Source organism: Oncorhynchus mykiss, chromosome 28, assembly GCF_013265735.2.
Source record: "Oncorhynchus mykiss isolate Arlee chromosome 28, USDA_OmykA_1.1, whole genome shotgun sequence".
Taxonomy (NCBI): Eukaryota; Metazoa; Chordata; class Actinopteri; order Salmoniformes; family Salmonidae; genus Oncorhynchus; species Oncorhynchus mykiss.
Genome location: NC_048592.1, coordinates 39,219,277 through 39,234,078, shown reverse-complemented (window position 1 = coordinate 39,234,078; position 14,802 = coordinate 39,219,277). Strand labels below are relative to the sequence as shown.

The following is a 14,802-nucleotide window of genomic DNA, read 5'->3' as shown; positions in this document are numbered from 1 at the left end:
CTCTATTAAAATAAGAACTCTCAGATTCTCCATTAAAAGAAGAACTCTCAGATTCTCCATTTAAAGGTATTTTAGTCTAACACTAATAAGAATGTCTTTACTTGTATTGTTCTGTTCAATACAAGTAACAAAGTGCTCTACATCATAAAATAATAAAACACAAGTACTAACAAAGGAACAAAGACAGAAGGAAGCAGAAATTTAAAAAAGATAGCTAATTAAAATCTAAAATCTAAATCAAAAATGAAAAGCATCTTTACAAAAATGTGTCATCAGCAGAGGCACTGAGTCTGCAAGCCTGGTTGTACTCTGGTAGACCATTCCAAAGTCTAGGGGCACTAAAGGCAAATGCCCGGTGTCCTTTAGTTTTCAACCTAGACTTTGGAATGGACAAGAGTGCCATACCAAAGGACCTCAGTGCAGGTTGACCTTTATTGTTGAGTCTTGTCCTGGAGGCAAAACTGAGCGATTGCCCCTTAGATAAACCAGCTGCAAAGTCAAAAATTGGTTACATTGTATAAATTCATGAAAAGAAAAATGTTCTTAATTCAATTTAAGGTTAGGGTTAAGCATGAGGGTTAATCAGTGTGGTTAAGGCTAAGGTTAAGCTTAGGTTTAAAATCATATGTTTGGACTTTGTGCTAGCTAGTGACCACTGCAGAGCTGCCTACAGAACAACATTCATGATGAAAAACGCTAACTTTTCTCAGCCTGCATCCTGGCTCGTAGTAGAGATAAAATATCTGAGATAAAGGAAGGGGCAGAATCAAGCCTTAAACGTGAATCATAACATTTTAAAATGTACCTAAAAGTGACTAGAAGTCAGTGTAGAGAAGCTAGAAAAGGTGTGGCATGTTTATATTTCCTGGTTCCTGTTAAAAGCCGAGCTGCAGCGTTTTGAACTGACTGTAGGAGATGGAGTGATTTCTGACTCAGACGATGATACAAAGAGGTACAGTCATCTAGGCGTGAGGAAATAAAAGCCTGTATAACTTTCTCCAGATCAGTGACTGGAATAAAAGACTTGACTTTAGCTGTATTTCTTGGATGATAAAAGCAGGACTGGACAACCTTCTTTCCATGCAGCTCCAGGTTTAGGTCAGGGTCAAAGAAGACGCCAAGGATTCTGGACTTTACATTGGTGGGAAAGGTTCTAAGGTTAACTACAATCTGACTCTCTTCAAGGTGGGGAACAAATACAACAACCTCGGGTTTCTTATCATTGAGCTGAAGAAAACTCTCAGACATCTAACATTTGATGTCAGCAAGATACTTATGAAGGGTAGCTACACTAGCTTGGTCACTGGTGAAGGGTAGCTACGCTAGCTTGGTCACTGGTGAAGGTTAGCTATGCTAGCTTGGTAACTGGTGAAGGGTAGCTACGCTAGCTTGGTCACTGGTGAAGGGTAGCTACGCTAGCTTGGTCACTGGTGAAGGGTAGCTACGCTAGCTTGGTCACTGGTGAAGGGTAGCTACGCTAGCTTGGTCACTGGTGAAGGGTAGCTACGCTAGCTTGGTCAATGATGAAGGGTAGCTACGCTAGCTTGGTTCATGGTGAAGGGTAGCTACGCTAGCTTGGTTAATGGTGAAGGGTAGCTACGCTAGCTTGGTTAATGGTGAAGGGTAGCTACGCTAGCTTGGTTAATGGTGAAGGGTAGCTACGCTAGCTTGGTTAATGGTGAAGGGTAGCTACGCTAGCTGGGTCTGATTGGTAAATAGAACTGCATGTAATTTGCATAGCAGTGAAACTGAATGTTATGATTGCAGATGATGTCCCTAAGGGGAAGCGTATACAGGAAAAATAATGAGGCCAAGAATTGACCCCTGAGGGACACCATAGTGAATAGGTTAGTGAGGACGATACTGAACCCCCCCATGCTCACTGAGAAACGTCTGCCCGACCGGAATTCAAAAAAATTAATTACTCAAATAAGATACCAATTTCTTGAAAACTATTTTTCTCAAATCTAGGATAAAAAAGGTTTAGAAATAGGTCTATGATTACTCAGCGAGGAGGCGTCTAGATTTAAGGAGAGGTTGGACCAAAGCAGTTGTAAAATAGGCTGGAAAGGAACCAGAGGTCAGAGAACAATAGAGGTTTGAGGAGGTACCGCAGTCGAGAAGAACAGCTCCCGGAAAACCACTTTCAGCTGTCACAGGCTGCCAACACTCAGTTAGGACGGACGGACGGACGCACGCACACACACACAATGTTCTTCTCCTGTGAAGTAGGTGTGACAGCTGTAGTATTCCTCTAGACAGTATGCCATAAAACTCCTGATCAACACTGAGCCTGCCACGCATTAAAATGCACAAGGAGCCAGCGGACAGGCAGTCAGCAGGCAGACACACTCTGGCATTAGGCACAGTAACTCAGTCAATCTGTATTGATTTTTACTTTTCTCTCTCCCTCTCCCTGTTTTGATGTGGCAAAGGATCAGAGGGTTTCTGCTCCACCCCCACATAATCTACACCATCTGATAGGTTCAAAAGGGTTTCTGCTCCACCCACACATAATCTACACCATCTGATAGGTTCAAAAGGGTTTCTGCTCCACCCCCACATAATCTACACCATCTGATAGGTTCAAAAGGGTTTCTGCTCCACCCCCACATAATCTACACCATCTGATAGGTTCAAAAGGGTTTCTGCTCCACCCCCACATAATCTACACCATCTGATAGGTTCAAAAGGGTTTCTGCTCCACCCCCACATAATCTAATCTATACATATATACAGTGCCTTCAGAAAGAATTCATACAACTTGATTTATTCCACTTTTGTTGTTACAACCTGAATTAAACATTTATTAAATTGATTATGTTCTCACCCAACTACCCCATAATTACAAAGTGAAACAGGTTTTTAGATTTTTTTTGTTGCAAATACTGAAATATCTAATTTACTCCCCTGAGTCTATGTTAGAATCACCTTTGGCAGCGATTACAGCTGTGAGTCTTTCTGGGTAAGTTTCTAAGAGCTTTGCACACCTGGATTGTCCAACATTTGCACATTATTCTTGAAAAAATGTATCAAGCTCTGTCATGTTGGTTGTTGATCATTGCTAGACAGCCATTTTCAAGTCTTGCCATAGATTTTCAAGTCAATTTAAGTCAAAACTTTATGTAGGCCATTCAGGAACATTCAATGTTGTCTTGGTAAGTAACTCCGGTGTATATTTGGCCTTGTGTTCTATGTTATTGTCCTGCTGAAAGGAGATTTAGTCTCTGAGTGTCTGTTGGAAAGCAGACTGAACTGTACAAGGTTTTCCTCTAGGATTTTGCCTGTGCTTAGCTCTTTTCCATTTATTTTTATCCTAAAAAAAACTTCCTAGTCCTTGCCGATGACAAACATACAGATAAAATGATGCTGCCACCACCATGCTTGGAAATATGAAGAGTGGTACTCAGTGATGTGTTGTGTTGGATTTGCCCCAAACATAATGCTTTGTATTCAGGACAAAAACTTTATTTCTTTGCCACATATTTAGCATTTTTTAATTTTTAATTTGTTTTAAATTAGTTTATTTATTGAATATTCGAAACATACAATATGCTTGCAGTGAAGCCACTCAATAACGACATCATACCAGTCATCCAACAACTACATCATACCAGTCATCCAACAGACTCCCATTCAGAGCGACACACAGAAGCATCCAGGGTCAATGCGCTGCTCAAGGGCACGTTGACAGATCTCCCACCAGGCAAAAAAAAACGTGAACCCGAACCCTCCAAGATCCCCCTACAGTTCCCCAATAGCTGTCCCTCAACTATTAGAGACCACTCCCCACAGCCCCCCCCCCCCAAGAAGAAAAATAAAAAATAGAATGAATTCCATTCCCCACCCCCAAGAACCCCCAGATGCACCAACAACCAAGAGAATGAACCCCCACCCCCAAGAACCCCCTAATGCACCAACAACCAGGAGAATGAACCCCACCCCCAATAACCCCCTAATGCACCAACAACCAAGAGAATGAACCCCCACCCCCAAGAACCCCCTAATGCACCAACAACCAAGAGAATGAACCCCCACCCCCAAGAACCCCCTAATGCACCAACAACCAAGAGAATGAACCCCCACCCCCAAGAACCCCCTAATGCACCAACAACCAAGAGAATGAACCCCCACCCCCAAGAACCCCCTAATGCACCAACAACCAAGAGAATGAACCCCCACCCCCAAGAACCCCCTAATGCACCAACAACCAAGAGAATGAACTAAAGAGACAAAAGGAAAAGACAGAAGAAAACAGCAAACAACAAAAAAAAATAATACATTTAAAACATCAAGGACAACTAAAATCATCATGTCTGGCACTATTACACGTATGTGTGTGTTCTTGTATGTGTTTATTTGAATGAGAATGTGTGTACAGAATATGCATGTGTACAAACACCTGCACGGCATCATCCTCAGGCAAACCGACATCAGTTGTAAAAACACTTCAGATTTGACTTTTTACTTGTTTAAATTTGTTTTACTTTTATCTTTGACCATCATTCTCTCTCTCACACAGCAACTCCACTCCCAGACAGACTAAATAACTTTTTTGCTCGCTTTGAGGACAATACAGTGCCACTGACACGGCCCGCAACTAAAACATGCGGACTCTCCTTCACTGCAGCCGACGTGAGGAAAACATTTAAATGTGTCAACCCTCGCAAGGCTGCAGGCCCAGACGACATACCCAGCCGCGTACTCAGAGTATGCGCAGACCAGCTGGCTGGTGTGTTTACGGACATATTCAATCAATCCTCATCCCAGTCTGCTGTTCCCACATGCTTCAAGAGGGCCACCATTGTTCCTGTTCCCAAGAAAGCTAAGGTAACTGAGCTAAACGACTACCGCCCCGTAGCACTCACTTCCGTCATCATGAAGTGCTTTGAGAGACTAGTCAAGGACCATATCACCTCCACCCTACCTGACACCCTAGACCCACTCCAATTTGCTTACCGCCCCAATAGGTTCACAGACGACGCAATCACAACCACACTGCCCTAACCCATCTGGACAAGAGGAATACCTATGTGAGAATGCTGTTCATCGACTACAGCTCAGCATTTAACACCATAGTACCCTCCAAACTCGTCATAAAGCTCGAGACCCTGGGTCTCGACCCCGCCCTGTGCAACAGGGTACTGGACTTCCTGACGGGCCGCCCCCAGGTGGTGAGGGTAGGTAACAACATCTCCACCCCGCTGATCCTCAACACTGGGGCCCCACAAGGGTGCGTTCTGAGCCCTCTCCTGTACTCCCTATTCACCCACGACTGTGTGGCCATGCACGCCTCTAACTCCATCAAGTTTGCGGACGACACTACAGTGATAGGCTTGATTACCAACAACGACGAGACGGCCTACAGGGAGGAGGTGAGGGCCCTCGGAGTGTGGTGTCAGGCAAATAATCTCACACTCAACGTCAACAAAACAAAGGAGATGATCGTGGACTTCAGGAAACAGCAGAGGGAGCACCCCCCTATCGACGGGACAGTAGTGGAGAGGGTAGTACGTTTTAAGTTCCTTGGCATACACATCACGGACAAACTGAATTGGTCCACTCATACAGACAGCATTGTGAAGAAGGCGCAGCAGCGCCTCTTCAACCTCAGGAGGCTGAAGAAATTCGGCTTGTCACCAAAAGCACTCACAAACTTCTACAGATGCACAATTGAGAGCATCCTGTCGGGCTGTATCACCGCCTGGTACGGCAACTTCTCCGCCCACAACCGCAAGGCTCTCCAGAGGGTAGTGAGGTCTGCACAACGCATCACCGGGGGCAAACTACCTGCCCTCCAGGACACCTACACCACCCGATGTCACAGGAAGGCCATAAAGATCATCAAGGACAACAACCACCCGAGCCATTGCCTGTTCACCCCGCTATAATCCAGAAGGTGAGGTCAGTACAGGTGCATCAAAGCAGGGACCGAGAGACTGAAAAACAGCTTCTATCTCAAGGCCATCAGACTGTTAAACAGCCACCACTAACACACTGACTCAACTCCAGCCACTTTAATAATGGAAATTGATGTAAAAATGTATCACTAGCCACTTTAAACAAATACCACATATAATGTTTACATTCCCTACATTACTCATCTCATATGTTTTTGTATATCCTGTACTCTATATAATCTACTGCATCTTGCCATCTTTATGTAATACATGTATCACTAGCCACTTTAAACCATGCCACTTTATGTTTATATAACCTTCATTACTAATCTCATATGTATATACTGTACTCGATACCATCTACTGCATCTTGCCTATGCCGTTCTGTACCATCACTCCTTCATTTATCTTTATGTACATATTCTTCATCCCTTTACACTTGTGTGTATAAGGTAGTAGTTGTGAATTGTTAGGTTAGATTACTTGTTGGTTATTACTGCATTGTCGGAACTAGAAGCACAAGCATTTCGCTACACTCGCATTAACATCTGCTAACCATGTGTATGTGACCATTAACATCTGCTAACCATGTGTATGTGACCATTAACATCTGCTAACCATGTGTATGTGACCATTAACATCTGCTAACCATGTGTATGTGACCATTAACATCTGCTAACCATGTGTATGTGACCAATAACATCTGCTAACCATGTGTATGTGACAAATAACATCTACTAACCATGTGTATGTGACCAATAACATCTGCTAACCATGTGTATGTGACCAATAACATCTGCTAACCATGTGTATGTGACCATTAACATCTGCTAACCATGTGTATCTGACCAATAACATCTGCTAACCATGTGTATGTGACCAATAACATCTGCTAACCATGTGTATGTGACCAACAACATCTGCTAACCATGTGTATGTGACCATTAACATCTGCTAACCATGTGTATGTGACAAATAACATCTGCTAACCATGTGTATGTAACCAATAACATCTGCTAACCATGTGTATGTGACCAATAACATCTGCTAACCATGTGTATGTGACCATTAACATCTGCTAACCATGTGTATGTGACCAATAACATCTGCTAACCATGTGTATGTGACCATTAACATCTGCTAACCATGTGTATGTGACCAATAACATCTGCTAACCATGTGTATGTGACCAATAACATCTGCTAACTATGTGTATGTGACCAATAACATCTGCTAACCATGTGTATGTGACAAATAACATCTGCTAACCATGTGTACGTGACCAATAACATCTGCTAACCATGTGTATGTGACCAATAACATCTGCTAACCATGTGTATGTGACCATTAACATCTGCTAACCATGTGTATGTGACCAATAACATCTGCTAACCATGTGTATGTGACCATTAACATCTGCTAACCATGTGTATGTGACCATTAACATCTGCTAACCATGTGTATGTGACCAATAACATCTGCTAACCACGTGTATGTGACCATTAACATCTGCTAACCATGTGTATGTGACCATTAACATCTGCTAACCATGTGTATGTGACCATTAACATCTGCTAACCATGTGTATGTGACCATTAACATCTGCTAACCATGTGTATGTGACCATTAACATCTGCTAACCATGTGTATGTGACCATTAACATCTGCTAACCATGTGTATGTGACCATTAACATCTGCTAACCATGTGTATGTGACCATTAACATCTGCTAACCATGTGTATGTGACCAATAACATCTGCTAACCATGTGTATGTGACCATTAACATCTGCTAACCATGTGTATGTGACCAATAACATCTGCTAACCATGTGTATGTGACCATTAACATCTGCTAACCATGTGTATGTGACAAATAACATCTGCTAACCATGTGTATGTAACCAATAACATCTGCTAACCATGTGTATGTGACCAATAACATCTGCTAACCATGTGTATGTGACCATTAACATCTGCTAACCATGTGTATGTGACCAATAACATCTGCTAACCATGTGTATGTGACCAATAACATCTGCTAACCATGTGTATGTGACCAATAACATCTGCTAACCATGTGTATGTGACAAATAACATCTGCTAACCATGTGTATGTGACCAATAACATCTGCTAACCATGTGTATGTGACCAATAACATCTGCTAACCATGTGTATGTGACCATTTACATCTGCTAACCATGTGTATGTGACCAATAACATCTGCTAACCATGTGTATGTGACCATTAACATCTGCTAACCATGTGTATGTGACCAATAACATCTGCTAACCATGTGTATGTGACCAATAACATCTGCTAACCATGTGTATGTGACCATTAACATCTGCTAACCATGTGTATGTGACCAATAACATCTGCTAACCATGTGTATGTGACCATTAACATCTGCTAACCATGTGTATGTGACCATTAACATCTGCTAACCATGTGTATGTGACCATTAACATCTGCTAACCATGTGTATGTGACCATTAACATCTGCTAACCATGTGTATGTGACCAATAACATCTGCTAACCATGTGTATGTGACCAATAACATCTGCTAACCATGTGTATGTGACCAATAACATCTGCTAACCATGTGTATGTGACCATTAACATCTGCTAACCATGTGTATGTGACCATTAACATCTGCTAACCATGTGTATGTGACCATTAACATCTGCTAACCATGTGTATGTGACCAATAACATCTGCTAACCACGTGTATGTGACCATTAACATCTGCTAACCATGTGTATGTGACCATTAACATCTGCTAACCATGTGTATGTGACCATTAACATCTGCTAACCATGTGTATGTGACCATTAACATCTGCTAACCATGTGTATGTGACCATTAACATCTGCTAACCATGTGTATGTGACCAATAACATCTGCTAACCATGTGTATGTGACCATTAACATCTGCTAACCATGTGTATGTGACCAATAACATCTGCTAACCACGTGTATGTGACCAATAACATCTGCTAACCATGTGTATGTGACCAATAACATCTGCTAACCATGTGTATGTGACCAATAACATCTGCTAACCATGTGTATGTGACCAATAACATCTGCTAACCATGTGTATGTGACCAATAACATCTGCTAACCACGTGTATGTGACCAATAACATCTGCTAACCACGTGTATGTGACCAATAACATCTGCTAACCATGTGTATGTGACCAATAACATCTGCTAACCATGTGTATGTGACCATTAACATCTGCTAACCACGTGTATGTGACCAATAACATCTGCTAACCATGTGTATGTGACCAATAACATCTGCTAACCATGTGTATGTGACCATTAACATCTGCTAACCATGTGTATGTGACCATTAACATCTGCTAACCACGTGTATGTGACCAATAACATCTGCTAACCATGTGTATGTGGCCAATAACATCTGCTAACCATGTGTATGTGACCATTAACATCTGCTAACCATGTGTATGTGACCAATAACATTGGTTTTGATTTGAACTGTGCTTTGATGTTTAACATACAATTTCAATCTATCTAATCAAATTGAATCCACAGATTGATAGTTGAAGATAAATACTTTTACTAAAAGTATTAGTATATTAGGAATTGACTGACCCGGTCTCTCCAGATCTCCCAACAATACTATTTCTAGGGTCAATTTTAGTTCAATGCTATGCATTCTTAGCCATTCCTGAACGTGAGACCAGAAACAGGCTACCTGAGGGCAATACCAAAATAAGCTGCTCACTGCACCGAGGCTAGGCGACATGGTCACCACCGATAAATCCATGATATTTGAACATTTCAATAAGCATTTCTCTACGGCTCTGGCTACTCCAAACCCGGCCAACAGCTCTGCCCCCCCCCTGCAGCTACCCGCCCGAGCCTCCCCCAGCTTCTCCTTCACCCAAATCCAGACAGCAGATGTTCTGAGAGAGCTGCAAAACCTTGACTCATACAAATCAGCTGGGCTAGACAATCTGGACCCTCTCTTTCTAAAACTATCCTCTGCCATTGTTACAACCCCTATTAAAAGCCTGTTCAAAACTCTCTTTCGTATCAACGATTTTCTAGCCCAGCTGATAAATTCGTATAAATGTTTTAGAAGAAGTGTGGATCAATCTGATTTGGATCATTGAGCAAATCTCTTTTTTTTGTTGTCCACTTTCATATAAAAGGATCCACCTTCCTTGCGAAACATTCCTGGCTATTTGCACATTCAGATCAAAATGTTAATTACTATCATCACACCGTTTGAGTTCCTTTTACACAATCCATGTTGGAATCGTGTATTTTTTTTACCTTGGCTGTGAGTGTCTTGTTTTCTCTTTGGAGCGTGAGAATTTCACTCTGGCTGAACTTCTACCTCCTCACACAACTTTTCCAGTGTTGTGTGGATTCCAGCCAGAGCACTAGTCTCTACTTCAATGGTAAAGTAAATTGTCCTTGTCTGTAGATTAATCTGTTTTTCTTTTTTTTGGTCGGGTTGAAGTTATTTTGTGAGGTGGTCGGATCCATGAAGGAGTATGTTGTTCCTCCATAGCGTAAAGCTGTTGGTACTCGTTGATTTCCCTCAGGATCTCCTTAGTGTCCAGATTGGCTCTTTACTGTAATCAGTTGTTTTACGAAAAAGATAACAATGAGTTATTCCCACGACGACGACAGGTGTCTGTAGTATAGCCAGCTAGCACTCGCGGAATCCACGCCACAAAAAAAGAACACAAACCTGCAGTCCGTAAAGGCTAACCGCGTCGTCCTTAGCAACATGTTCTATAGTTTTACTTTAGTGCCTTATTGCAAGCAGGATGCATGTTTTGGAATATTTTTAATCTGAACAGGCTCCCTTCTTTTCACTCTGTCAATTAGGTTAGTAATTGTAGAGTAACTACAATGTTTTTGATCCATCCTCAGTGTTCTATCACAGCCATTCAACTCTGTAGCTGTTTTAAAGTCACCATTAGCCACACGGTGAAAACCCTGAGTAGTTTCCTTACTCTCTGGCAACTGAGTTAGGAAGGACGCCTGTATCTTTGTAGTGACTGGGTGTATTGATACACCATCCAAAGTGTAATTAATAACTTTACCATGCTTGGAAATCCTCCCTGGTCTTTGTGGATGAATCTGTGTTTGAAATTCACTGCTTGACTGACGGACCTTACAGATAATTGTATGTGGGGTACAGAGATGAGGTAATCATTCAGAAATAATGTTAAACACTATTATTGCACAAAAAGTGATACCATGTAACTTATTACGGGACTTGTTAAGCCCATTTTTACTCCTGAACGTATTTAGATTTGCCGTAACAAAGGGGTTGACTACTTATTGACACAAGACATTTCAGCTTTTAATTTGTATTCATTTGTAAAACTTTCTAAAAACATAATTCCACTTTGACATTATGGGGTATGGTGATGTCATTATGGGGTATTGTGATGTCATTATGGGGTTATTGTGATATCATTATGTGGTTATTGTGATGTCATTATGTGGTTATTGTGATGTCATTATGTGGTTATTGTGATGTCATTATGGGGTATTGTGATGTCATTATGGGGTTATTGTGATGTCATTATGGGGTTATTGTGATGTCATTATGGGGTTATTGTGATGTCATTATGGGGTATTGTGATGTCATTATGGGGTATTGTGATGTCATGATGGGGTATTGTGATGTCATGATGGGGTATTGTGATGTCATTATGGGGTTATTGTGATGTCATTATGGGGTTATTGTGATGTCATTATGGGGTTATTGTGATGTCATTATGGGGTATTGTGAAGTCATTATGGGGTTATTGTGATGTCATTATGGGGTATTGTGAAGTCATTATGGGGTTATTGTGATGTCATTATGGGGTATTGTGATGTCATTATGGGGTATTGTGTTTAGGCCAGTGACACAAAACCTACATTTAATATATTTACACTTTGTAAAACAACAAAATGTGGAAAAAGTCAATGGGTGCGAATACTTTCTGAAACTATACAGGGTGTGAATATTGTCTGAAACTATACAGGGTGTGAATATTGTCTGAAACTATACAGGGTGTGAATACTGTCTGAAACTATACAGGGTGTGAATATTGTCTGAAACTATACAGGGTGTGAATATTGTCTGAAACTATACAGGGTGTGAATACTGTCTGAAACTATACAGGGTGTGAATATTGTCTGAAACTATACAGGGTGTGAATATTGTCTGAAACTATACAGGGTGTGAATATTGTCTGAAACTATACAGGGTGTGAATATTGTCTGAAACTATACAGGGTGTGAATATTGTCTGAAACTATACAGGGTGTGAATATTGTCTGAAACTATACAGGGTGTGAATACTTTCTGAAGGTATACAGGGTGTGAATACTGTCTGAAACTATACAGGGTGTGAATATTGTCTGAAACTATACAGGGTGTGAATACTGTCTGAAACTATACAGGGTGTGAATATTGTCTGAAACTATACAGGGTGTGAATATTGTCTGAAACTATACAGGGTGTGAATACTGTCTGAAACTATACAGGGTGTGAATATTGTCTGAAACTATACAGGGTGTGAATACTGTCTGAAACTATACAGGGTGTGAATACTGTCTGAAACTATACAGGGTGTGAATATTGTCTGAAACTATACAGGGTGTGAATACTGTCTGAAACTATACAGGGTGTGAATACTGTCTGAAACTATACAGGGTGTGAATATTGTCTGAAACTATACAGGGTGTGAATACTTTCTGAAGGTATACAGGGTGTGAATACTGTCTGAAACTATACAGGGTGTGAATATTGTCTGAAACTATACAGGGTGTGAATATTGTCTGAAACTATACAGGGTGTGAATATTGTCTGAAACTATACAGGGTGTGAATATTGTCTGAAACTATACAGGGTGTGAATATTGTCTGAAACTATACAGGGTGTGAATATTGTCTGAAACTATACAGGGTGTGAATACTTTCTGAAGGTATACAGGGTGTGAATACTGTCTGAAACTATACAGGGTGTGAATATTGTCTGAAACTATACAGGGTGTGAATATTGTCTGAAACTATACAGGGTGTGAATACTTTCTGAAGGTATACAGGGTGTGAATACTGTCTGAAACGATACAGGGTGTGAATACTGTCTGAAACTATACAGGGTGTGAATACTGTCAAACTATACAGGGTGTGAATACTTTCTGAAGGTATTCAGTGCATTCGGGCAGTATTCAGACCCCTTGACTTTTTCCACATTTTGCTACGTTACAGCCTTATTGTAAAATCTACACCCAATACCCCATAATGACAAAGCAAAAAACGTTTTTTTTTTTACATTTCTGCAAGTGTATTAAAATAAAAAGCAGAAATCCCTTATTTACATAAGTATTCAGACCCTTTGCTATGAGACTCAACATTGTGGGGCAGCAGCTTAGCCTAGTGGTAAGAGCGTTGGACTAGTAACCGAAAGGCTGCAAGTTCAAATCCCCGAGTTGACATGGTACAAATCTGTTGTCTGAACAAGGCAGTTCATCCACTGTTCCTAGGCATTGAAAATAACCATTTGTTCTTATTTAGTTAAAATTGAAATCCTGTTTCCATTGAACATCATTCAGATGTTTATACAACTTGATTGTAGTTCACCTGAGGTAAATTCAATTGATTGGACATGATTTGGAAAGGCTATCCTACAGTTGTCTATGTAAAATCCTACAGTTGTCTATGTCTATGTAAAATCCTACAGTTGTCTATGTAATGTCCCACAGTTGACAGTGCATGTCAGAGCAAAAACCAAGCCACGAGGTTCAAGGAATTGTCCGTAGAGCTACAAGATTGTGTCGTGGTACAGATCTGGGAAAGAGTACCAAAACATTTATGCAACTTTAAAGATGTGTGTTTAAGTGTTTGTTTAGGTGTGTGTGTTTGTATAGGTGTGTTTGTGTTTAGGTGTGTGTTTAGGCATGTGTTTGTGTTTAGGTGTGTGTTTGTGTTTCGGTGTGTGTGTGTTTAGGTGTGTGTTTAGGTGTGTGTTTAGGCGTGTGTTTAGTTGTGTGTTTGTGTTTAGGTGTGTGTGTGTTTAGGTGTGTGTGTGTGTGTGTGTAGGTGTGTGTGTGTGTATTAAGGTGTGTGTTTAGGTGTGTGTTTAGGCGTGTGTTTAGGCGTGTGTGTGTGTTTAGGTGTGTGTGTGTTAAGGTGTGTGCGTAGATGCCTGTTTTAATTGAGACACTGAGGAGGTAGAGAGGCAAAGCTCTAATAAACAGCTAATTATGCAACTCCCTGTTCCCTGTTCCACCACAGCAGACAGCTGCATACACACACACACACACACACACACAGAGAGAGAGAGAGATTGAGCATGTTGTTGAATCCATTAAGGCCTCATCTCAAAACAACTCTCGTTCATTTTGCTCTAACACTCAAATCCCTCTGCTAGCTGTGCTCTGATGTGTAGGAGTGGAGTGTGTGTGTGTTCTTGAGAGAAAGAGTGTGTGTGTGTGTGTGTGAGCGTGTGTGTGTGTGTGTCTTGTTCCTGGGAGGGAGGGGATCTGGACTAGATTCATAACAATTAAAGCATTTTATTTAACCTCTGAGGTCAGAGAGTCTGTTGGACAGATTAACACTGGAAATAAATGATTTAACCTCTGAGGTCAGAGAGTCTGTTTGACAGATTAACACTGGAAGTAAATGAGCATGCACAGTGGACAATCCATTAATTTAGAGAGAGAGAGAGATAGAGAGAGGGGGGATATAGAGAGGGAGAGATATAGAGAGGGAGAGAAAGAGAGGGAGAGAGAGAGGGAGAGAAAGAGAGGGAGAAAGAAAGAGTGGAATAGTGATAGAGAGAGAGGGGGGGGAGGGGGAGAGAGAGGGCGACAGAGAGAGAGAGAGAGGGAGATATAGAGAGAGAGAGAGA

At 41.2% G+C, this 14,802-nt stretch overlaps 1 protein-coding gene across 1 annotated transcript in view; it reads right to left on the bottom strand.

Annotated features, from left to right (window-relative positions):
• Positions 1-14,802, bottom strand: part of LOC118944840 (receptor-type tyrosine-protein phosphatase mu-like) — a 543,829-nt gene that overhangs the window by 99,245 nt on the left and 429,782 nt on the right. The window lies entirely within an intron of this gene.